This window comes from Cricetulus griseus, assembly GCF_003668045.3.
Source record: "Cricetulus griseus strain 17A/GY chromosome 1 unlocalized genomic scaffold, alternate assembly CriGri-PICRH-1.0 chr1_0, whole genome shotgun sequence".
Classification (NCBI taxonomy): domain Eukaryota; kingdom Metazoa; phylum Chordata; class Mammalia; order Rodentia; family Cricetidae; genus Cricetulus; species Cricetulus griseus.
The window spans coordinates 218,331,675-218,356,130 of record NW_023276806.1 but is presented as its reverse complement, the minus strand read 5'-3'; the positions used below and the strand labels follow the sequence as shown (position 1 = coordinate 218,356,130).

The following is a 24,456-nucleotide window of genomic DNA, read 5'->3' as shown; positions in this document are numbered from 1 at the left end:
GAGACTGAATGCAGTGAGCTTCTATCTCCTCCTGCCTTATAGTCCTCTCTGGCCAGCCATATCATTCCTGTTTCCATCTTCTTAGTGCTGGGATTAAAGGCTTGTCATCCCAAGTACTGGGTGTGAGCCACCACTGCCTGGCTCTGTTTCTCTTTTAGACTAAATTAATCTTTTGTAGCCTAAGGTGGCCTCAAACTCACAGAGATCCTCCTGACTCTGCCTCCAGAATACTGGGATTAAAGGTGTGTACCAACACTGCCTGGCTTCTCTGGCTAACTAGAGTGGCTTGCTCTGCATTCTGATCTTCAAGCAAGTTATATTTGTTAAGCACAAACAAAATATCACCACATTAATAGTAGTAGTAGTAGCAACAGCAGCAGCAGTAGTAATAAGTTCACTCCTGGGACCTATGAGCTCCCAGCTTGGGGTTCTTGGCTAGACTGCCAATGTCAGGTTGTGTTTCCTCCTGTTGAGCAAACCTTAAATCTAATCAGAAATAAGTTGGTTACCACCATAACATTTGTGCCACTCTGTACTCATGGGTGTATCTTATCAAATTACAGAAGTTCACAGCATTTTCAGATGGGTAAGACTGGTGATGACTTTCTCCACCTAGCAAGTTGCACAGCACCTTCCAGTACTAGGAAAAGCTAGTCAGCAGGGAGGAAGGGTCATGGTCAGTATTGACTTAATTTCTTCACATCTTGTGAACTTTTTTTCTTGAGGAACCACTAATAGGATTTGAAAACACAGGCAACTCTCTTAAGAGAGGAAGGTGCTTGTTTGTTTTTAGATGGGGTCTTACTATGTAACTGTACCTGGCCTGGAACTCACCACATAGACCAGACTATACAGCAGTTCACGGAGCTCCACCTGCCTTGCTTCCCAATTGCTGGGATTAAAGGTATGTGCCACCATGTCTAGCACTCTTAAAACTTGAAGTGTACAGTATTGTACTGTTAAATGTAGACACTGTTATACAGCAAATTTCTAGAAATTACTCATTATATAAAAATTCTCAAAGAATTAACAATACTTTTTAAAAATTAAGGTGCAAAACCTCTCTAAAATGCAAATAATTTTGTTTGTTTGCTTGATTTTTGCTTTTCAAGACCGGGTTTCTGTGTAGCTCTAGTTGTCCTGGAACTCATGCTGTAGACCAGGCTGGCCTTGAACTCAGATAGCTGCCTGCCTTCCAAGTGCTGGGATTAAAGGCATACACCACCAATACCTAATGCAAATAACTGAAGAGGTTCGATCTTATACTGTTTTCTTCCAATAGCAACAATAGTAATAATAAATACCCCGGTAGGGTTTAGGGTTTAATGTCAGCTTCAAGTAGCCAAAGTCTATTTGCCCATACCCTCCCCTTGTCGCCATTTCTCTTGCCTCTGGCAGCCACCTCTATATTCCATGTTTCTCTGATCACCTATTTTAGATACCTCATCTTACCTTATCTTAAAGGTCTCAACAGCCCATATAAGAAAGGTTTGCTCAGCAGCCTGTGGCACTTGTGGTAATGGAGACTTGGGGTCTAGAGCATGAGTCAGATCTTGGGGTCGTGTCCTAGAAGGGGAGGTAGGTAAGTAGTTATACTCCATATGTTCCCCACCACGCTGTTCCGCCTCACCACAGGCCCCCCAATTGCTGGAGCCAAGCAGCCATGGACTGAAATCTTTAGAATCATGAGCCCAAGTAAATTTTTCTCCTTTTAGGTAAATTTTTCAATTAAACAAATATCTGAGTGACACACTTTATCTAAACTGGTAGTATTTGCACTTCCACGGCAGCCTTATTTCACTTACAATAATGTTATACCCACAGCTCTTTTGAGAAGCATGCATTACACACGGCAGGATTTCCTTTTTCCTTTTTCTTGAGGTCAGATCCTGCTATATGCCCACTTTCTTAATTCATCAGTTGGTGACTATTGTTTCTTTTTTTCTTCATTAATTTTATTTAAATTGGAAACAATTTTATATATTTTATTTAAATTAGAAATGATCTAATTTCCTTCTCCCTCCCATCAAAATCTGTCAATTCATTTGGGGCAGGGCCTAGGCACTCTCCCTATGGCAACTCTTGTAACACAGTTTGTCCAACAAGCCCACACCTACTCAGAAAAGGCCATACTTCCTAGTAGTGCCTCTCTAATGACCAAAGAGTCAAATATGAGCCAATGGAGGTCATTCCTGATCAAACCACTACACAGACATACCAGAAAGTCTCAATTTAACACTTATATCTTAGTACATGGAATGCTCTAAATTCTGTGGGAACTCCTTCGACCATAAGATCAGGTCTGTGCAGCTGGGGAAGAATTACATACAGCTGGCAGGGAGAACACAGGCTGAAGTCTCAGGTTCGAAGTCAAGTTAGATGATCCTTTTCATCCTGTGGTTCTAGGAGGCTCTTATACTCAGAGGAAGGCATCCTAGGATAAACATAGGAAGACTAGTTTCAATTCAATAATAAGATAAATAAGTTCTAAAAGAATGTATCCCAGCTTATGGGAGTAGGAAATAGCAGAAAGCCATGAATTCTAAGTCATCTTTGGTGTACATAATATCAGGCCAACCAGACTATATAGGAAGATCCAGTCTCAAAAAAATAAAAATAACCCCCCCAAACTTGTCATCTATGAGTCGTCCTTCTTTCTAGCTTCTTAAACGGGAAGTACTAGAGGTGTTTGCAAGACCTCAAGACAGGCTGGAGCCAGTATATGGCAGAGTCCTGGCAACAACCAAAATAGACCATCTTATGGCCCTCAAGGGGATACATGAAGTCCTTAACGTCAGGGTACAGGCAGAGTTGGAATGAGGGCATCACTTTGTTGGTATAAATATGGGCTTCAGGTGGGATGGGCCTTCTGGTGGTGTATTCTCCTTACTCTGGGATGAACTGGCATTGACTCCACCATGAAATAACCACTGGCATTGAACTTGAGGTGACTGCTGGTGTTGGGCTTGAGGTGACAGCTGATGATGGACTTGAGGTGACTGCCGGTGTTGGACTTCAGGTAATTGAAGTAGAACTAGAGGTGACAGCTGGTGTTGGACCTGAAGTGACTGCTGACTTTGGACTAGAGGTGACGGCTGGTGTTGGACTTGAGGTAACTGGTGGTGTTGAACTTGAGGTGATGGCAGATGCTGGAGTACAGGTGAAGGTTGATTTTGGAGTTGACATAGCTGCTGCTGTTGGACTTGAGGGAACTGCTGGTATTGAACTCGAGGTGACAGCAGGTTTGGAATACAGTGATGGCTGACATTAGACTTGAGGTGATTGTTGAAATTGGAATTGAAGTAACTCCTGAAGCTGCAATTGACATATCTGCTGGTGTTGTTCTTGGACTTGGGGTGACTGCTGGTGTTGTTCTTGGTCTTGGGGTGACTGCTGGTGTACTTGTTTCTGCTGAGTGTCACATTGAGTCTCTCGCATTTTGCTCATTGGTTTTTGAACCAAACCTTCACAACTGTGGAGTCCAAGGTCAGTCTTGAACCTCTTTCTTTGACACTGGCATTTGGGTGTGGGTTCTTTAAGAATTGCTTGTTCGGTACAGCCACTTGTTCCTGAGTGAATGTAGTTCGTACCCTATGTAAGCCTTTCTGGTTCTCACCTTGGAAAGACAGAATAGACTCTCGGTGAGTCCTTTACTGTTTGGAAACAGGGTTTCATTGTGTAAACTAGGCTGGCTCTGAACTTGCAGAGATTCGCATGCCTCTGCCTTTCCTCTTCATTTTTGAGAAAGCGTCTACTATTGTTTCTTTCTATATCTTGACTATTATGAATTATGCTGCCGTGAGAACATGGTGACCATGGGACTAGAGCTAGCTCATAAAGATCCTCATTTTATTTTATTTTTTAATTAAAATAGTTGACTTAGGAATCTGCAATAGTGGCTTCAACCTCCACTCCTGGCTCAATACTGATGGAAGTCATCTGCCTACCAATCACGGAAGGACTGTGTAAATCAATCAGTCACTTGGGGATTCTCATTTGGGAACGATCCCATGTCTGGGAACCTTCACCACCAGGTGTTTTCCTTGTAGGGATTCTCAGAGTCTTGGTAGGCATGTGCACCAGTCCCTTCACTTTCAGATTCTTCTCCTTTGCGCCTCTAATCAAGTCAGCACACACCTTCTTCAGCGACTTCACGTCATGGCAGGTGAGTGTGATTCGAATTCTGTGTATCATCACCTCGGGTTCCACAGGCATCTTTTGGATATATACTCAGAAGTAGGAGAATATGATCGTGTATTTATCTTTAATTTCCCTGAGGAATATCTACTACATTTTCCACAGAGGCTGTTTGATTTCTCTCTCCCACCAGTAGTGCACGAAAGTCTCCATTTTCTTCGTATCTTCATCAACATTTACTATCTATGCTTTCGGATAATAGCATAGATAGTAAATGTTGACTGCCTGGCACCCGGCATCTCTCTGTGTATCTCCCTAGTTCTCTTCTCTCTCTCTCTCTTCTCTCAATCCTAGATTTCTCCTCCCATTTATTCTCTCTGCCTACTAGCCCCATCTAGTCCTCTACTGCCTAGCTATTGGCTGTTCAGCTTTTTATTAGAATAATCAGGAGCCTTAGGCAGGCAAGGTGAAACGAATTTAACATCTTTACATAGTTAAACAAATGGAGCATAAACAAATGCAGCACGTCTTTAAACAGTTAAAGTAATATTCCACAACAAGTCTGAAAAACTACTAGATTCTTAGACTCTCTGTTCACAGCTAGCCATTTTTGGATTAGCTGAACTGCAGCCTATAAGTCATTCTAATACATCCCATATATATCTATGTACCTATATATAAAGAAAAGAGATTCATTCCATAAGTTCTGTGACTCTAGAGAACCTTGACTAATACATTTGTCTATATTTTAATTGGGCTATTCCGGGTTTACTACTTAATTTTAGAAGTTTCTTTCTGTTGAATATTGATCATTCACCAGATATTTGGTGAGAAATGTTTTCTCCAATTTCCTAGATTGTCTTTTCATTGTGTTGGTTCGTTTCTTTAGTTTGCAGAAATTTAGGAACGTTTGAGTTTTAAGTCCTGCTTGTCTGTTTTTGCTTTTGTTGTTTATAGTTATAGCCCAGAGTCATAAACCAGAAACCATTGAGTAGATCAATGGCATGCCACTTTTCTGTGTTTCTTTCTAGGAGGTTCATGTGGCAGCTCTTACATTTATGTTAAGTTCATTTGGATTTGTGTGTGTGTGTGTGTGTGTGTGTGAGAGAGAGAGAGAGAGAGAGAGAGAGAGAGAGAGAGAGAGATCCAATTTATAGATTCTACAATCTTGTGAGTATTTTATATCCAAATCATTAATTATGGGCCTTGAAAAGAATTTCAATTCCAATGTAAAAAGCTTTCTTTGAGGGGGTCTTTTGTCATAGCAAAATGAAATGTCTGGGTAAATAAAATAGAAAAAATTATAATTTTAAAATATATGATCTTACTGTAATTAGCAATGAACAAAGACGATGTCATATAAATCCAAACGTTAATAATGAGAAATACTCAATCTACCATGAAGTATAAGCACTTCCCCAAAGACCCATCTTGCATCAAAATACATGTTCAAAGATCAATATATGCATGCCCAAGACTTGTTTGAAAAGGCGATTATGGTCTCACAAGCAAATCATAAGAATTTTAAAAATTTTGTAAATGCTGTATTTATATGACAGACAAGAACCACTCTGAAGGAATCATTATGGTTTGGGAAATGATATGCAATTTCAAAATCATCTAAATCATTTCAATTGCCTGTATTTACATTTATATAATGGGTATTTATAATGGTGATTATTTTAGAACTTACCTTGTTTTCCAGGATCGCACATTGGTTTCTATGGGAACCAGATTGGCTCTAAAGAGAATCGTTTTAAGAACTCTTTTCACATTCAGTGACTGTTAACTGAACTGTAAATTCTGTTTGTTAACGGTTTTTAACACTCAAATTTTAACATCTCGAGGAAAAAAAGTTGAGCATTCAGCTTTATAAATCATTTTAAGTAATAAAGAAATTTAATGGAACATCTGGCATAGTGAAACATTTTTACAAAACCAAAATAATTAGCTTTAGAAGCTAATGATCTGTCCCCTTTATTGAATTCATCAATGGCTAAGCCACACTAGCCATGTGTTACCTTCACTTGGAAAAATATCATACAAAAAAAAAAAAAACCAAAAAAATCCCCCAAAAAACCAACAATGTGATGATGCATTGTTTCTGTACACTTTATCTGCTAGTGATACGTGGATATCAATTTTCTTGCTTTTGTAGAAACTTCTTAGGTAAACAACATAAAATATTTTGCATTTAAAGTTTCCCTCTGCTTACAACCTCACCCATCCTGTAATGATTTACCTTGGTCTCCAGTTGTACCTTGACTATGAGTTGGAACTCTATCCCTGTTCCCACACCACCTGGAACTTATTTTTACTGTTTTTAAAAACAAGTTCCTAAGTCTTCAAATTTCAGTTTGTCTTTTTCTTGGACTAGATTTGTAGATCATAAAAATCCAATGTGTGACTTATGTATTACATTTTTTCAGTTTACTGTATTTAATTTCCCCCCACATTTCATGTTTTCCCATAAACTTTATTTGATTGCCTGGAAAAATGATATTTCATTATATGTTTATTTAATTCACTCTCCAAATAATTAAAGGCTCACTAAAAAGAAGAAAACCCTATTTCAAACGAGTGCTAAAACTTCAAGTTTTACTCAAACTGTAAAAAGATCCTGACTGCAAGCTCATGGCCAGTTTCTAGAATAACTCTCACAGTCATTGCTGACATATAATCTAGGCCTCAAATCCAGAAAGCACAGGTTGGTGGCCTGGTGCCATGTGGGGCTGTGTAAACACTGGACTATGAGATTTGCTGTTTCTGCTTCTTTGGGATTGGTGGGCTTCTTACTGCTGTTACCTGGTCCTGGTGTTGGATTATTGGCCTTTGGACAGTTTGAGAAGTGAAGTTGCTAGGATGTCTGGATTGAAGAGATTATGCTGTAACTAGGCTAGTTGGGTATTCCATGAAAATGTGGTGATTTTTAGCCCTCCTAAAAGTATGTTGATATTGAATTATCACATAATGTCCCATGAATATGGATAGTTATGATTAATAATTTTTAAAGCACTTATATTCTGATTTTCTCCTGTGGTCTAAATTACGAATTGCCTCACAAATAAATGAGAAACAGGTAGCCAAAGGTTTGAGGAGAAATTACCAGTTATTCAGCTTCTCATTTGATTTTTGTTTTCATAAGCTGCATGGTTATTGTTGGGGTCAATACACACATCCTTTGGAGTGTTCTGTTTTTTAAGCTGACCTTGAATTGAGGTAGAACACAGTGGAAACGCAAGACTAATGACACTCTTTAGAAGCAAAAGAGTTCTCCTCAAAAGCATTTCAATCTAAAGGTGAAGAATGACATTATCTCTCACGAGGCTTTTCAAAATGTGCCCGTCTGAGACTGCTACAGGAAGTTGCCATGAACATTTAGAAACCCTTAAAACAATTTGACAATATATTCATCTGATGCTGAGATTCAGTAGTTTCTAAAGATTGGCCCATGGCATTTGAAAAGTTTTAAATTTTACCCTTGACTACAAATAGAGATGCTCCGATTTAACACACATCACTATTAGCCAGGAAACAAGGAGTGTCATTTGAACTTTACAGTACTGAGAATAATTCATTGTGTGTAACTCTGGAAGCTGGGGAGTGAGGTGCTTTTTATCTCTGAAAGATCTCTTTCTAGCCTTAGAATCGCATATTTATTTTCACAAGACTGTACTGAAGGAGGCTGAAGGGATGCCTTTCTCTCTTTTTTGCAGATCCATGAACAAGGATGAACAAGGCAAGGGTGGTGTCTCCATAAGGACCAGCAAAAGCGAACAGCATTGCACAAGATTCACTTCATATTCATGTGAATAAAATAAAAGCACACCAGGTTTAGTCTGCAGTAAACAGGATACAGGCACAATTTGGTAGATGGCGGCACTTTGTCTTATGGCTTCAGAAGAGCATCAGTGTGTTACATTTGTTCAATGGGTGACTAGTGGAATTACACAAACAGCAAATCAAGGTGAAGACATAGGAGGAAGTCAGTAATCAAAAGCAAAACCAAAGAGAAGGGTGGAGGATTAAGCTAAGAATGCATGTATGGTTTGGTTAAAAAGCCAAAAGAACAGAAATATAAGTCTGTACCCTTTTGAAAGATGCAAAATGCCAAAGGAGAAAGGGCTTGCTACCTTGAACAGTAAATAGGAGAAACAGAGTGAAAATAAGAAAGAGAAAATTTAAACAACACATTGAGCATTCTTGTTAATTGTCAGAAGTATTAGATTTTTTGAATGGGTACTCAAAGTAATCGCTAGAGATATTTGAAACCTCATTGAACAAAGTCATGGACATTGTATTATGAAGCACAAAACTTAAGGGCAAGGGGAGATGCCTGGGGCAAGCAAGAGGATTTTTCTGGCTCTAATTTCTACTATTCCATGGCTCTATGAAGAATAGTTGTTAAATTGCTTGACTGACCCAGACAAATAGAATTCAACACAAGAACAAAACCTCAGACAAAACAATAAAGTCAGCCAAAATTGAAACAGGCCCCTAAAAATAAAAAAGAAATAAATAAAACTCCTAAACCTTGCATCATACACTAAAGATGACAAATTTAGGACCTGGCAGTGTGCCCTCAAGAATAAATTCCAAAAGACAGAATCCTTAACTAAGCAAGCCCAGTGAACAGGTTGGGGGAGTGTGAAATACTTGCAAAACCTACCTGATTAAAATGCTGTAGCAGGGTAAATAGTGGCAGAGAAAAGAAACATAGACTCGGAGCTTGCTTTATCCATGAACTGATTTGTTCATTCATTGTGCAAGGATTTATGAAGTGCTCACTGTCTGGCAGTCACTATTCCAGGACTGGGCACGTGAGTAAGGAACACAGACAAGAGACCCGCCCTTTGGACTTTGCATTTTGTCATGAGGAACAGTGAAGTGTCAACACCATCTGCCACGTCTTCAATTAAGAGGCATCAGGGCTAAAATAGGACAGAATAAGCAAGAGGAAGAAGAGGCTTGGGGTATTTAACAATGGAGAATAGAGCTCATGGATAAGGGGAGGGCTTTGGTAGACTAGAAGAAAATGCTGATACAGCCAAAGACATTTTAAAGCAAGAACATTCCAAGAGGGGAGAACCTGCAAACCTGCTCTGTTTGAAGAGTAAGAAGGAGGCCTGGGAAGAGAATGTGACAATATGAAGTCAGAGATGCTGTCTAGGCTGTGACTGGGGCCTCATGTTTTCCTCTCTGTCCATTGCCCACAAGTTTTTGCTTTGAAAATATAAAAACCTTAGTAACTATATTAATTCATAATTCATGAACCGAGAGTGCCAGCCTCCCTGGAAGCTGCTCACCCACTACTCACCTGGTGCTCCTGTGTGGCTGTGCAGAGTGTTCCAGAGTGATATTTAATAATGTCAGCATGACCTAGCATTGTGGGTTGCTAGCATATAGTCATTGCTTTGATGATGTCGGCAGAGCTGTTTAGTATTACAAATCTCGATATTTTCTTCCTTTTCTTTTTTAGAGTAGCAATAAGAAATATATAAATGTACATGCAATCCTTTAAGTTTGTGCATATATAGAATGTGTGCTTATTGTAATAAAACTCCAAAATATTAGCACTTCCATTATAGGTTCATGACCTTCCTAAGCTTGTCTTTACTAAGGGTTTGCAAAACATTTAAAGATAGCTGGGAGCTTAGAAATCAGTTTAGAAAGCAAAGTCAATTGGATTGTAAGAAGGAATAGTAAAAGAGCTGTTAGATTTTCCAGATGTTTAAAAGATAGCGATGAAGTAAGTTAGAAGAATCACTGTTGGTGTTCATTAATTAATTGAAAAAAAAAAAAAAGTCTGAGTGCCTGCTGTATTCCAGACAGGACTCTGCAGATACAACAGTGAGCAACACGTGACTGCCCGGAATGTAACAAGTGACTTCATTAACATTCTTTCCAGATAGATCGCTGGTTGTTCTTGTAAAGCAATATATAACTGAAGAGATGGATCAATTCAGGCTTATGTGCAACCCAGTATCACCTATTAAGATGGTCAGGAAGCAACACCCATGGCAGGCCACCATCTGACCAATTCTCTCAAGATTGAAGAACTTCAGAAGCAGACACTAACACAGGTTTGAATTGAGCTTACTCTGTTCCGTTGGCTAGCCATAGCTACATGAGGAAGGATACTGAGCAATTGACATTGGTGATTCCAAATAGAAACACACCCTAAAATATACTGGATTTTGACTGATTCAAGACATAATATGGAAAGGTAAGGTATAAAATAGCTCAAAACTTTGTATTGATTATCTGTGGAAATGGAATTTTTGATACATTGGTTTGAATAAAATATATTAAAATTCATTCTAACCTTTAACTTTGTAAAAAAAATAATAAAATAAAATGTGACTACAGGAAAATACAAGTGTGTGTACGTGATTCATTTTCTGCTGTTCTAGAGGCCTGACAGTATTTGTATCTCACATCAGCTTAGTGCCAATGTGTAGCTGCTGACTTTATCTACTACTCATTAAATAAATGTCTGGTCCTTTTCAAGCACATGTCCTGTGTTAAAACATCTGATCCTCACAGTGACCCTACAGGAACAATTTTTCCAGATGAATGAATGTAGAAAGGTCAAGAAATTTGCCAAAGGCTGCACATCTAGTGAGTGCAGGAACAATTATGTTTTAGAAACTGTAACTAACCCACTGGCTCTCAAACCTGAGTGAGACTCAGAGTCACCTGGAGTGCTTGCTAAAACAGATCACCGAGCCCAGTCCTGGGGGCTCTGACTCAGTAGCTAGATGTAACCTGAAATGCACAACTCGAAACTTGCTTCTGGGTAAGGCTGAACTGTAGACCATGGTTTGAGAACAAAACAAGATGATCAACACACCACACATTCTTAATAAAGTCTGTAGCCCTTACTAATGACTGTATTTTTTCCTTGAAGTATAGATATTTTGAAAACTTACCTTATGTGGCATCAAATTCTCCATCTTATAGTGTACAATTCATTATTTTACTGAAAATGTAACTTTTCAACCACCACCACTAATTCTGGAACATTTCTGTTACTTCAGAAAGAACTCCAATACATATTATATGACACCAGCCTTTTGTGTTTAACTTATTTCCCCAACATGTTTTCAGAGCTCATCGAAGTATATATGGACACACACACACAGAGAGAGACACACAGACACACACACAGAGAGAGACACACACAGACACACACACACACACCTTTTTTCATTTTGTTGCCAAATATTATGGAATTATATATGTATACTACATTTTGTTAATTTGTCAGTTTATATACATTTTGGGCAGTGTCTATATTTTGACTGTTCTGAATTTTTGTAGACTTGTTTTCATTACTCTTGGAATATAGCTATGAGAAGACCCAGTGTATTAGTTACTTTTCTGTTGTTGTGATAAAACATTGATGGGGGAGGTCCTTCTGTGTATATGTTTATCTTATTGGTTGTTGAATAAAGCACTGTTCCGCCAATGAGGCAACAAGTTAGGCGGGACTAGGAGTCAAGGACGATTCTGGGAAATGTAGTAAAGTCTTGTGATTCAGGCAGGAAGTGACATAGCAGGCAGACTCAGAATATAAGCAGGGACAAGAAAAAAGTCATTCTCTTCCTCCTCCTTTCTGTGGAGCCACCATGTGAGCCCAACAAGAGAGGATGGATGCCGCCATGCAGGCCGCCAGCATCCTCGATTAGATAGGTCTTTATAAATATGTAGATTATGGCTATGGTTGATACTCGAGACGGAGCAAGCATATAAGAAATCCTAGTCATTGGCCAGCAGCATTATACCTAATATAAATCTCTGTATGTTATTTGGGGCCCTAACGTGGCAGCTGGCAGAAAGACTTATCGTTGCAAAACATCATAACCAAAGACAACTTAAGGAAAAGAGAGTTTATTTTAGCTTATGGTTCTAGCAGGACAAGAGTCAGTCATGTTGGGGAGGCATGGCAGCAACTGGCAGGAGCAGGAAACTGAGAGTGCATATCTTTTCATGGGAGCACAAAGCAGAGAGAGCAAACTGCAAAGCAAGGAAGGCTAAACATTCACAACTCCTGTGCCCAAGGACAGACTTCATCCAGTAAGGCCACACCTCCAAACCTTCCCAAACAACACAACCAGCACTGAAACAAATGTTCCAATACTGGAACCGATGGGAAACATTTCTCACTTTTACCACCACATGCAGCAAGAATGGAGCCATTACTTTTACAGTAACATGTTTACATTTTTAAAAGGACTGTCAGATCACTTTTAAAGGGCTGTATTACCTACAGCAATATATGAGGATTTCATTTTCTCCACATCTTTGCTATGACTTGGCATTTTCCTTTTTTTAAATGGCCACCCTAATGGCTGAAGAGTTGCTTCACTTTGGCTGTAATTTGCATTTTCCCTAGTGACTAATGGCATTGTATATCTTCTTTATGTGTTTACTAGCTCTCTAGACATTTGCATATCTTTTTGCAGAAACTTGTTGTCAAATCCTTTGCTTGTTTTAAAAAATAGACTATCTTTTTATTGTTGTGTTCTGTAAGTCCTTTTGTTTTGAAGGCATGATGTCACTTGTAGCTCTGGCTGTCCTGGAACTCACTATGTAGACCATGCTGGCCTCAAACTCATAGAGATTGACCTACCTCTGCCTCTTAAGTGCTGGGGTCAAATGTATGAGCCACCATGCCCAGCCCTATTAGTTTTTTATATATTCTGCATACAAGTTCCTTATCAGAATAATTTCATTCTAAGAGTTGTCCTTCATGGATGCCAGGGATCTGCTCACCAGATACGAACTTGACAGCGGGATCCAACACAACTGAAAACTGCCGAGGCTCCAGTAATAGTGCCACCTCCATCCACGAGAAGAGGATAGACATCAGAGTATTGGAACTGTTTGCATCTACCAGAAGAGAACCTTGGTCCCATACCCACCAGGAGAGGAAGAGACTCCTGCTATACCCACCAGAAGAAAGGATGAGAAGAGGCCAATGTAAAAGCACATTCAACAACAGAAAACCCAATATGGCAACACCAGAGACTAGGAATCATACACCAGCAAGACCTGAACATCATAATGCAAATGAAGCAGAAAAGAGTGACCTTAAAAACATCTTTGTGAAAATGATAGAGGACCTAAAAGAGGACATGAGAAAATCCCTTAAAGAAATGGAAGAAAAAAAAACCAAAAAAATACAAGATATTAACAAATCTCTCGAGGAAACAGTTCAAGATTTAAAAACTGAAATAGAGGCTATAAAGAAAGCACAATCTGAGGGAATGCTGGAAATAGAAAATCTGGGTAAATGACCAGGAACTACAGATACAAGCATAACCAAAAGAATACAAGAGATGGAAGAGAGAATCTCAAGAGTTGAAGACACACTAGAGGAAATAGACTCAACAACCAAAGAAAATCTTAAGTCCAACAAGTCCCTAACACAAAATATCTAGGAAATATGGGATACCATGAAAATACCAAACCTAAGAATAATAGGTATAGAAGAAGGAAAGAAATCCAACTCAAAGGCACAGATAACATATTCAACAAAATCATAGAAGAAAACTTTCCCAACCTAAAGAAAGACATGCCAATGAAAATACTAGAAGCCTACAGAACACCAAATAGACTGAACCAAAAAAAGGTCTCCGCACCACATAATAATCAAAACACCAAACATACAAAATAAAGAGAAACTATTAAGAGCAGCAAAGGAAAAAGGTCAAGTAACTTATAAAGGCAAACCTATCAGAATTACACCTGACTTTTCCATGGAAACTCTGAAAGCCAGAAGGTCCTGGATAGATATTCTACCTACACTAAGAGACCATGGATGCCAGTCCAGACTACTAAATCCAGCAAAGCTTCCAATCAATATAGATGGAGAAAGCAAGATATTCCATGACAAAACCAGATTCAAACAATGCATATCCACCACTCCAGCCCTACAGAAAGTTCTAGAAGGAAAACTGCAACCCAAGGAAGTTAACTATAATCAGAAAAATATAGGAAATAGATAATTCTACTTTACCAACAGTCAAAAGGAAAAAGGGATAGAATCCCACACATAATTTTGCCACCATCACCAAATCAAAAACAAACAAGAATGAACAATCAATGGTCATTAATATCCATCAACATTAATGGTTTTAACTCTCCTATAACAAGACACAGATTAGCAGAATGGATAAAAAGACAGAATCCATCCTTCTGTTGCATGCAAGAAACACACCTCAATTTCAAAGACAGTACCTAAGAATTAAAGGTTGGGGAAAGATTTTCCAATCAAATGGACCCAAGAAACAAGTGGAGGTAGCAATCCTAATATCTAACAAATTGGACTTTAAACTAAAATCAATCAAAAGAGATGGAGATCACTTTCTACTCATCACAGGAGAAATCCATCAGGATGAAGTCTCAATTCTGAACATTTATGCCCCAAATACCAAGGCATCCATGTTTGTAAAAGAAACATTACTAAAACTCAAATCACACATAAAACCACACACACTTATAGTGGGAGACTTCAACACCCCACTCTCACCACTGGGCAGAAACACTGGACAGAAACTTAACAAAGAAACAAAGGAACTAATCGAAGTTATGGCCCATTTGGACTTAACAGATATCTATAGAATATTCCATCCAAATACAAAAAATATTTACCTTCTTCTCAGCGCCACATGGAACCTTCTCTAAAATCGACCAAATACTTGGCAACATAGCAAACCTCAACAGGTACAAAAAAAATTGAAATAATCCCCTGTATCTTATCAGACCACCATGCTTTAAAGTTAGAATTCAACAACAACATGAATTGCAGAAAACCTACAAACTCATGGAAATTAAATAACACCCAATTGCACAATTCATGGGTCCAGGGAGAAATAAAAAAAGAAATTAAAGATTTCCTAGAATTCAATGAGAATGTGGACACAACATACCCAAACCTATGGGACATTTTGAAAGCAGTGCTAAGAGGAAAGTTCATAGCGCTAAGTGCCCACATGAAGAAACAGGAGAATAATCACAGTAGAGAATTAACAGCACAACTGAAAGCTTTAGAACACAAAGAAGCCAATACACCCCGGAGGAGCAGATGCCAGGAAATAATCAAATTGAGGGCTGAAATCAATAAAATGGAAACTAGGAGAAGAATACAAAGAATCAATATAATGAAGAGTTGGATCTTTGAGAAAATCAAGATAGACAAACCTTAACCCAAACTACCAAACAGCAGAGAGTTAACATGCAAATTAATAAAATCAGGAATGAAAAGGGGGACATAACAACAGACACAGAGGAAATCCAGAGAATCATCAAGTCATACTTCAAAAACCTATATTCCTCAAAATTTGAAAATCTAAAGGAAATAGATAATTTTCTGGACAGATTTCACTTACCAAAATTAAATCAAGAATAGATAAGCAACTTAAACAGACCCATAACCTCTAATGAAATAGAAGCAGTCATTAGAAGTCTCCCAACCAAAAAAAGCCCAGGGCCAGATGGCTTCAACGCAGAATTCTACCAGAAATTTAAAGTACAGCTAATACCAATTCTCCTCAAAGTATTTCACACAATAGAAGCAGAAGAGTCATTGCCAAACTCTTTCTATGAGGCTTCAATAACCTTGATACCCAAGCCACACAAAGACACGACTAAGAAAGAGAACTACAGACCAATATCCCTCATGAACATTGATGCAAAAATTCTCAATAAAATACTGGCAAATCGAATCCAAGAACACATCAGAGAAATCATCCACCATGAACAAGTAGGCTTCATCCCAGGGATGCAAAGATGGTTCAACATATGAAAATCCATGAATGTAATCCAACATATAAACAAACTGAGGAAAAAAAAAATCACATGATCATCTCACTAGATGCCGAAAAAGCCTTTGACAAAATCCAACATCCCTTCATGATAAAGGTCCTGGAGAAATAAGGGATAACAGGAACATACCTCAACATAATAAAAGCAATATACAGCAAGCCAACAGCCAACATCAAATTAAATAGAGAGAAACATAATGTAATTCCTCTAAAATCAGGGACAAGAAAAGGCTGTCCACTCTCTCCATACCTCTTCAATATTGTCCTTGAAGTTCTAGATAGAGCAATAAGACAACACAAGGAGATCAAGGAGATCAACACAAATCAGAAAGGAAGTCAAACTCTCACTGTTTGCAGATGATATGAGAATCTACATAAGTGACCCGGAAAACTCAAGCAGGGAATGCCTACAGCTGATAAACACCTTCAGCAAAGTGACAGGATACAAGATTAACTCAAAAAAAAAAATCTGTAGCACTACTATATACCTATGACACATTGGTAGAGAAAGAAACAGAGAAACATCACACTTTACAATTGCCACAAACATAAAATACCTTGGGGTAACACTAACCAAAAATGAGAAAGACCTGTACCATAAGAATTTTGAGTCTCTAAAGAAAGAAATTAAAGAAGATACCAGAAAACGGAAATATCTCACATGCTCCTGGATAGGTAGGATCAACATAGTAAAAATGGCAATCTTGCCAAAAGCAACCTACAGATTCAATGCAATCCCCATCAAAATCCCAACACAATTCTTCACAGACCTTGAAAGAACAATTCTCAACTTTATATGGAGAAACAAAAGACCCAGGATACCCAAACAACCCTGTACAATACAGGAACTTCTGGAGGCATCACAACCCCTGACTTCAAGCTTTATTACAGAGCTATAGTGCTGAAAACAGCTTGGTATTGGCACAAAAATAGACAGGTAGACCAATGGAATAGAGTCGAAAACCCTGATATTAACCCACACACCTACGAATACCTGATTTTTGACAAACAATCCAAATTTATACGATGGAACAAAAAGAACATCTTCAACAAATGGTGCTGGCATAACTAGATGCTGACATATAGAAGACTGCAGTTAACCCAAGCCTATCACCATGCACAGACCTTAAGTCAAAGTGGATCCAAGACCTCAACATAAACCCAGCCACACTAACCCTATTAGACAAAGTGGGAAATACCCTTGAATTAATTGGTACAGGAGACTGTTCCTGAACATAACACCAGTAGCACAGACACTGAGATCAACAATTGATAAATAGGACCTCCTGAAACTAAGAAGCTTCTATAAGGCAAAGGACACAGTCAACAAGACAAACGACAGCCCACAGACTGGGAAAAGATATTCAGCAACCCCACATCTGACAAAGGACTGATCTCCAAAATATACCAAGAACTCAAGAAGCTAATCTCCAAAACACCAAATAATCCAATTAAAAGAACTAAATAGACAATTCTCAATAGAGGAATCTAAAATGGCTGAAAGACACATAAAGTGTTCAACATCCTTAGCCATCAGGGAAATGCAAATCAAAACAACTCTGAGATACCATCTTGCTCCTGTCAGAATGGCCAAAATCAAAAACACCAATGACAGTTTATGCTAGAGAGGATGCAGAGAAAGGGGAACACTTCTCTACTGCTGGTGGGAGTGCCAACTTGTACAGCTACTTTAGAAATCAGTATGGCGACTCCTCAAGAAAATGGGAATGGGTCTACCACAAGATCCAGCAATTCCACTCCTAGGCATATACCCAAAAGAAGCACATTCATACAACAAGGACATCTGTTCAACAATGTTCATAGCAGCACTATTTGTAATATCCCAGAAACTGGAAGCAGCCTAGATGCCCCTCAACCGAAGAATGGATAGAGAAAATGTGGTACATTTACACAATGGAGTACTACTCAGCCGAAAAAAAACAAAACAAAACAAAACAAAAACAATGGAATCTTGAAATGTGCAGGAAAATGGATGGAACTAGAATAAACCATTCTGAGTGACGTAACCCAATCACAAAGACAAACATGATATGTACTCACTCATGTGTGTTTTAGACACAGAGTAAACGATTACCAGCCTACAATTCCACACTGCCAGAGAAGCTAGTAAACAAGGAGGACCCTAAGAGAGACATACATGGTTTCACTGGAGAAGGGGAAAGGGTCACCATGCCCAGAGCAAATTGAGAGCATGGGAAGAGGTGGGAGGGAGCTAGGAGAATGAGAAGGGACGAAGAGGAGGGATGCAGAGGACATGAGGGAGCAGAAAGGTTGAGTCGGGGAAGAATAGAAGATAACAAGAATGGAGACACCATAATAAAAGGAGACATTTTAGGTTTACAGAGAAATCAGGCACTAGGGAAATGTCTGGAGATCTACAAAGATGACACCAACTAACAATCTAAGCAACAGAAGAGAGGCTACCTTAAATGCCCTCCCTTAATAATGAGATTGATGACTGACTTATATCTACCCGACAAGCCCTCATCCAGCAGCTGGTGGAAGTAGAAGCCGACACCCACAACTTACCACTGAACTGAACTGAAATCCAGATTCAGACAAGGATGAGTGAAGAGCAAAGGGGCCCAGACCAAGCTGGTGAAACCCACAGAAACAACTGACCTGAACATTGGGGAACTCTTGCTCCCTAGACTGATAGCTGGGATACCAGCACGAGACTGATCCAGACACCAGGAACATGTATTTTATTGAGGAAACCCCGGAAATCTACAGGACCTCCTGTAGTAGTTCAGTAATTATCCCTAGCATAGGCGTGGACTTTGGGAGCCCATTCCCCATAGAAGAATACTCCCTGAGCCAAGACACATGGGGGTGGGCCTAGGCCCTATCCCAAAGGATATGATAGACTCTGATGACATCCTATGGAAGGCCTCACCATCCAGGGGGAACAGAAAGGATATGTGATAGGTAGGGTTATAGTTGGGGGGGTGGTGGTGGTGGTGGTAGGGGAGAATAGGAAGGAGAAGGGAACTAGGATTGTCATGTAAAACAATCTTGTTTCTAATTCAAAGAAAATAAAAAGAGTTGTTCTTCACTTCTATGACAGTGTCCACTGAAGCAAAAAAAATTGTTGAAATGCAAGTGTCACTTTTTTCTTTTAGTACTTATGCTCATGGATCCCATCTGAAAACCATTGTGTAAACTAAGATCATGGAGACTTATACTGATGCTTTCTAGTAAGAAAATGTTACTCACACATCAAGGTCTATAATCCATTTTTACTTCAGCGTTGTACATGGTGTAAAATAGGAGTCCAGCCCCAGTTATTTTCATATGGATATCAAATTGTCCTAGCATTACTTGTTGATTACAAGATCCATTTAAACTTTAGGTAAAAATGTTTTAAAGGCTTTCTCAATTAATACTTCATTAATATAAATTATACTATTTTTCCTCTCCACATGGCTGCATACTCTTAGAAAATCTTTTTAATCACTGTAATTAGAACAGAATAAATGTCTTCTGAATTAAAACTCCAGGTTAGTAATGAATGACCATAAGCAGGCTTGTTTAATTCTAACCTGTCATTTACTGTTATATAATACAAAGTACTAATATCTTAACATTATGTCATTCAGTATTCATAGAATCCTCGTGAGTACCACCAAGAGTCAGGTCTTCATCACCCAAGTTCCCAGGACCTATCTGAGAGAAGAAAGACACTTAGTATCTTGGGTCAGAGAGCAGACCTACTGGGCTCTTTTGCTTCCTGTGGCTTCCACGCATTGTTTTCTTGAAACAGGAACCAATAGCAAAAATCACAGATATGTCACCCATGCTGCCTACATTCTGGCATAGACACATTCACATCTGATTTGAGAACCTGTAGTCACGCATGGTATCTTGTGAGTCCTTTGCTTACACAGGCAATGGCTTTACACATATGCTTATTTCTGAATTGAATAACTCATTCTACCACCTCATTTTACCTTAGGAGATCAAGCAATTGTGTGTTAATATAAAGGGCTCCAGACTGGTGCACATAGGCAGAGATTATATGTACAGAAAACCCAGCCCCTAGAGTCTTATGAAAAAATATGCACTCTTAGGATATTAGAGAAGTTGGTTTATTTTAAATTCTGGTCCTAATTCCAAGCAAAGAAAAAACCCCACATCCTGGGCAGAGCAGTCTGCACATGTGTAGCCGGGATGTCTTCTCCCCAGGCAATGACTTCTGCCATCTCTGAACATCATAGCCAGGTTGCCAAGGATGCGTTTCTTGCATGGAGTGGCTGAATCATCAAACTCAGACTTGCACATCTGGGTCACGCTGTGTCCTGGATTTTAAGAACACTGCCGGAGCCTGAGTGTGGACTGTCTGTGCAGTTCTGTCCCCAGCTTGTGTCAGCATGTTCTGGTATTTGAGCAAGGTTGAAGTTTGTGCTCATGTGTATGAGGAAAAATTTAAAAGGGGGAAGGGTATAAAACATATTGGCCTCTTTACTCACAGGCTAATCAAATCTGGTCAGCATTTGAAACTGATTATTTTAAAAAGCTCTGCTGTTAAAATGCCAGCCCACCATAATGTTTTTCAAGTACTGTCGTTCTATATCTGTTCATTAAACTTTAGAAGCCTGCTTCAAGGTAAGAATTGATCTATTTTACCACTTACAAATTAATTATTTTTGGCAATTTTAGGAATACTTCTACTAAAAAAGTTAATTTTTCTATAAGATTAGATTTACCTGTCCAGTCTTCATTGATCACATGTTCTCCTGAATCTACATGCTATTTTTTTACAGAAGTACATTCTTTTTATTTCTCTAGATATGCATATAGAGACACATACTGGAAATTTAATTAATTTTATTTTTAGATGACTTTTAAATATCTCTGATTAATAACAAAGCTAAAGAAAATGGGTGTGTCCTAATCTCTAATTATAAAGTCTAGAAAAGGCTAACTTACATACTAATTTATTTTTCTCTAAGAAAGCACATTTTCTGAGAATAAGAGAAAAAAATGACTTTGTGACTCTGTTCTTCAGTTTTTTCAAGAAACGCCAGAACAAGAGCAGAAGAATACAGACTTTAAGGAATTTATTAAAAGCAAACTCTGTCTTATGTACCCTTCTGTTTATTAGCTTAATTAGCATTCCTTGTAAAAACATAGATTTAAAAAAAAAGAATTGTAGAGCTAGTACAGAGATTCGCATCTGCCTCCCACATAATTTTCTGTGGCTAATGAGCCAGTGTCGCTACACTATTCTTAGAGTCCATGCTTTCTTCAGATCCACGATCCCAGCCAGGGGAACACATTACATCCACTCACCATGATTGTATGACCTTAGAGTCCTCACAAATATGACAATGCCTTAGACTGTTTAGATTTGTTTAGGCATTGAGTATTCAAGAGTGCTCACAGTTTATAGGTATATATACACATAGTATTCTTAGGATATCCCCAGTCGAGATTGTTTCTAATGTTTTCTCATGTGTTTGAGGAGAAAGACTATAAGGTTAAAGTAACAATTTTATCCCATTATATCAAGGATACTGTCAACATGTCTCAGCACTGTCACTGTTAATCTTGATCACTTGTCTTGGAGCGTATAAAGCTAAATGCTCTTTGGAATTTGTAGTTAATTATAAAGAACTATATTTTGTTTAAATGAATATTAAATTTAATTTTAAGCATCATTTATCCAAGCAGTAGTACCAGCTATGAACAATTCAGGCTATAATACATCAAAGGTGACATTGCATATTTAGGAGCACTAGGAAGAGGAATTGCACAATAAGAAAACAGGTTTAATGAGTTTTAAAGTTCATTTTGGATACAATTCGTGTGTAAGAAATTGATATGATCAGTTCTTACTTAGTGTATCTGATTTTGCAAAGCAGGTTGTCATCACTCTGTTTTTTTTTTTTTTCTAGCATCCCTCTGAGGATAGCCTTTGGAGTCAGAGACCAACATCTGAGGTTTGCCACCTAACCTTTAGGATAATCTTAGGGTCATCTCATCAATAAAATAGGTGTAAGTAGCACAGACCTTATGTGTAAATAATATAGGTAAGATTTCAATCAAGCTTCCCAAATACATATGAGGTATTCTCTTTATCATTCCTCCTTCCTCACCCTCTGAGCTAATAAATATGCAGTTCCAGATTTGGGGATTACAAGGATCCATGGTATTTTTTAAAATGCTGATTAATATTTTTAAAATTGTCTTAATTTTTCTTTGTGTCTGTGTTTATGTGTGTGCAGATGCACACATGCACGGGCATGTGTGTTCCGTCATACATGTGTGTGGAGGAACGAGGGCGAATACAGGAGTCAGTTCTCTCTTTCTACTATGCCCTGGGGATCAAACTTACATTGTTAGGACTGGTAGCAAGCACCATACCTGCTGAGCCATCTTACTGGGCTATGAAAGCTAATATGAATTTTGTAAATATCAAATAAAATTATATGAGACAAATTTGACTTCAAACCAATGCCAGTCTTATGGTGGCAAACAAACACAGTTCTTGTGTCCAGACATCGGTAGAGATAATCACAATTTCCTATAATGCTTGGTCATAATTCTAGATCTCCCAGACCCTACTTACAGTGTTTTCCTAACTTAAGAATAGCAAGGGGGGGGAAGGCCATTAAAACTATAATCACCACAATTGGTTTGAATATTGATTGGTAATGTCATTGTATTATTGGTATTATCTTAACATGCTACATTGAGTATCTCATATAATAATGTGAGCCTAACCATATGTAGGGAAGTTGCAATATTTATGTATTTTATGTAAGAGAAGACAACTAACTATGTATACTCAAACCAAAAATACACAGAGCTGTCTTTTGTTATCTGTGTGGGAATAGTTCCACAACTTTCGGGCATACTAAAACCTGAAAATGCCCTAAGTCCCATATATAAGCGACCATAATATTTGCTCATTAACTGTACATATCTTTCCATATATTTTATCAGAGCTAGATCTACAGCATGAGTTCTTTTATAAATAGCGATTACTCTGTATACTTTAGGGAGTAATGGTATGAAGTCTGTACCTGCTCACTGCCTATGCATTAAAAAATAGCTTTGATCCATGGCTGACTGGTTCCATAGATGCAGAAGCCATGGATGCAGAGGGTTGATTATATACTGTGAATCATGGAGAAAGATCACTTCTACATGGCATTTTCCTCCCTGGGTGTAGCTGTTAGAGTAAGTTTGGCAATAGTTTGTTAGAAAAATGGCTTCATTAGTACAGATCCTGGAATCATCTGGTTCCTGGTATCCAGGCTAGTGCTAGGTTTTCCTTTTCTGATCTGCTTGATACCTTGCTATGGGAGACACAGACATAGTGCCTCGTAGTACGTATTCCAAAGTCTGATTCCAAGAGTTAATTAAGGGAGTGCTAATGAAGGAATGTCTTGCTGCCTCTGAGCCTCCACATCTACCTAGCAAAGGTTCCAGGAAAAGAACTCCAGGGACATTCTCCTTTTTTTTTTTCTTCTACCTTAATGTATGCTAGGTAGAGGTGAACAAATTTCCACACTACTGGGTCAACAAGAAAAGGGGCAGTTCCCTGGAAGGTGTGGTTAACCTATGGAGTAGACAGTAGGAAGTGTGCTCTTCTGCTTCACCTGGAGATCTGTGTTGATTCTTCTTCCACTTGACACCAGCAATGAACCAAGGATGGAAGCAAAGACAAGTCAGAGCAGTCAATTAATTCCTACCTCATCTTCATTATCTTGTCTTCTCATGACTGGTACATTACTGGGGTTCCCAGTGAAGTGGTTATAACAGAGCCGATGGGGAAACCAGTCATATGTGTTAGCTACATCTTTTTCATGAGTACATACTTAGCAGAAACATCTTAAGGGGAGAGAGGTCTAGTTTGGTCTGAGAATTCTGAGAATATAGTCTGTTATATCATGGAAGAAAGTCATGGCTGCTGAGGTGGCACCATCTGTAGCAGGGGTAACATGTGGCACTGCTCTTCACATCCTAGTAGACCAGGAAGCAAAGAACCCTGAGCCATAACCAAATCTTAACTTTAAGTCCTGCCCCTAACAACCTACTTTATAGGGAGTCCACAGTGCCCATAGTTCCACAGCCTCTCAAAACAATGCCATCAGCTGGGGACCAATTTCTCAAACATATGAGCCTGTGGGATATTTTACATTCAATCCACAATCCCACACAGAGAGAGGGGGTAATAAGAGTGAAGTAGGGAGACAACTTGAATTTCATGTCTATTTTACATATATATTCATAAACATGCTTATTACTATGCCCATGTGCTGCATGGTACATAAAAGGGAAGCAGATATTCTTGCGTAGTGGAGAGACTCTGGCCTACTAAGTAATCCATAATCATCCTGCCTCATGTGAGGTGAGTGGCATTTTAAAAGTTCAGGGTTGAGGGTCAGCAGATTTATGTTATTTTTAAAACTCCTGATATGTCACTTTCTACTGTGTGGTACCAGGCATGTTACTGAAC

At 38.7% G+C, this 24,456-nt stretch overlaps 1 pseudogene; it reads right to left on the bottom strand.

The window, feature by feature from the left end:
• Window positions 1-3,879: 3,879 nt before the first annotated feature.
• Window positions 3,880-4,215, bottom strand: LOC100770531 (annotated as a pseudogene).
• Window positions 4,216-24,456: the final 20,241 nt, after the last annotated feature.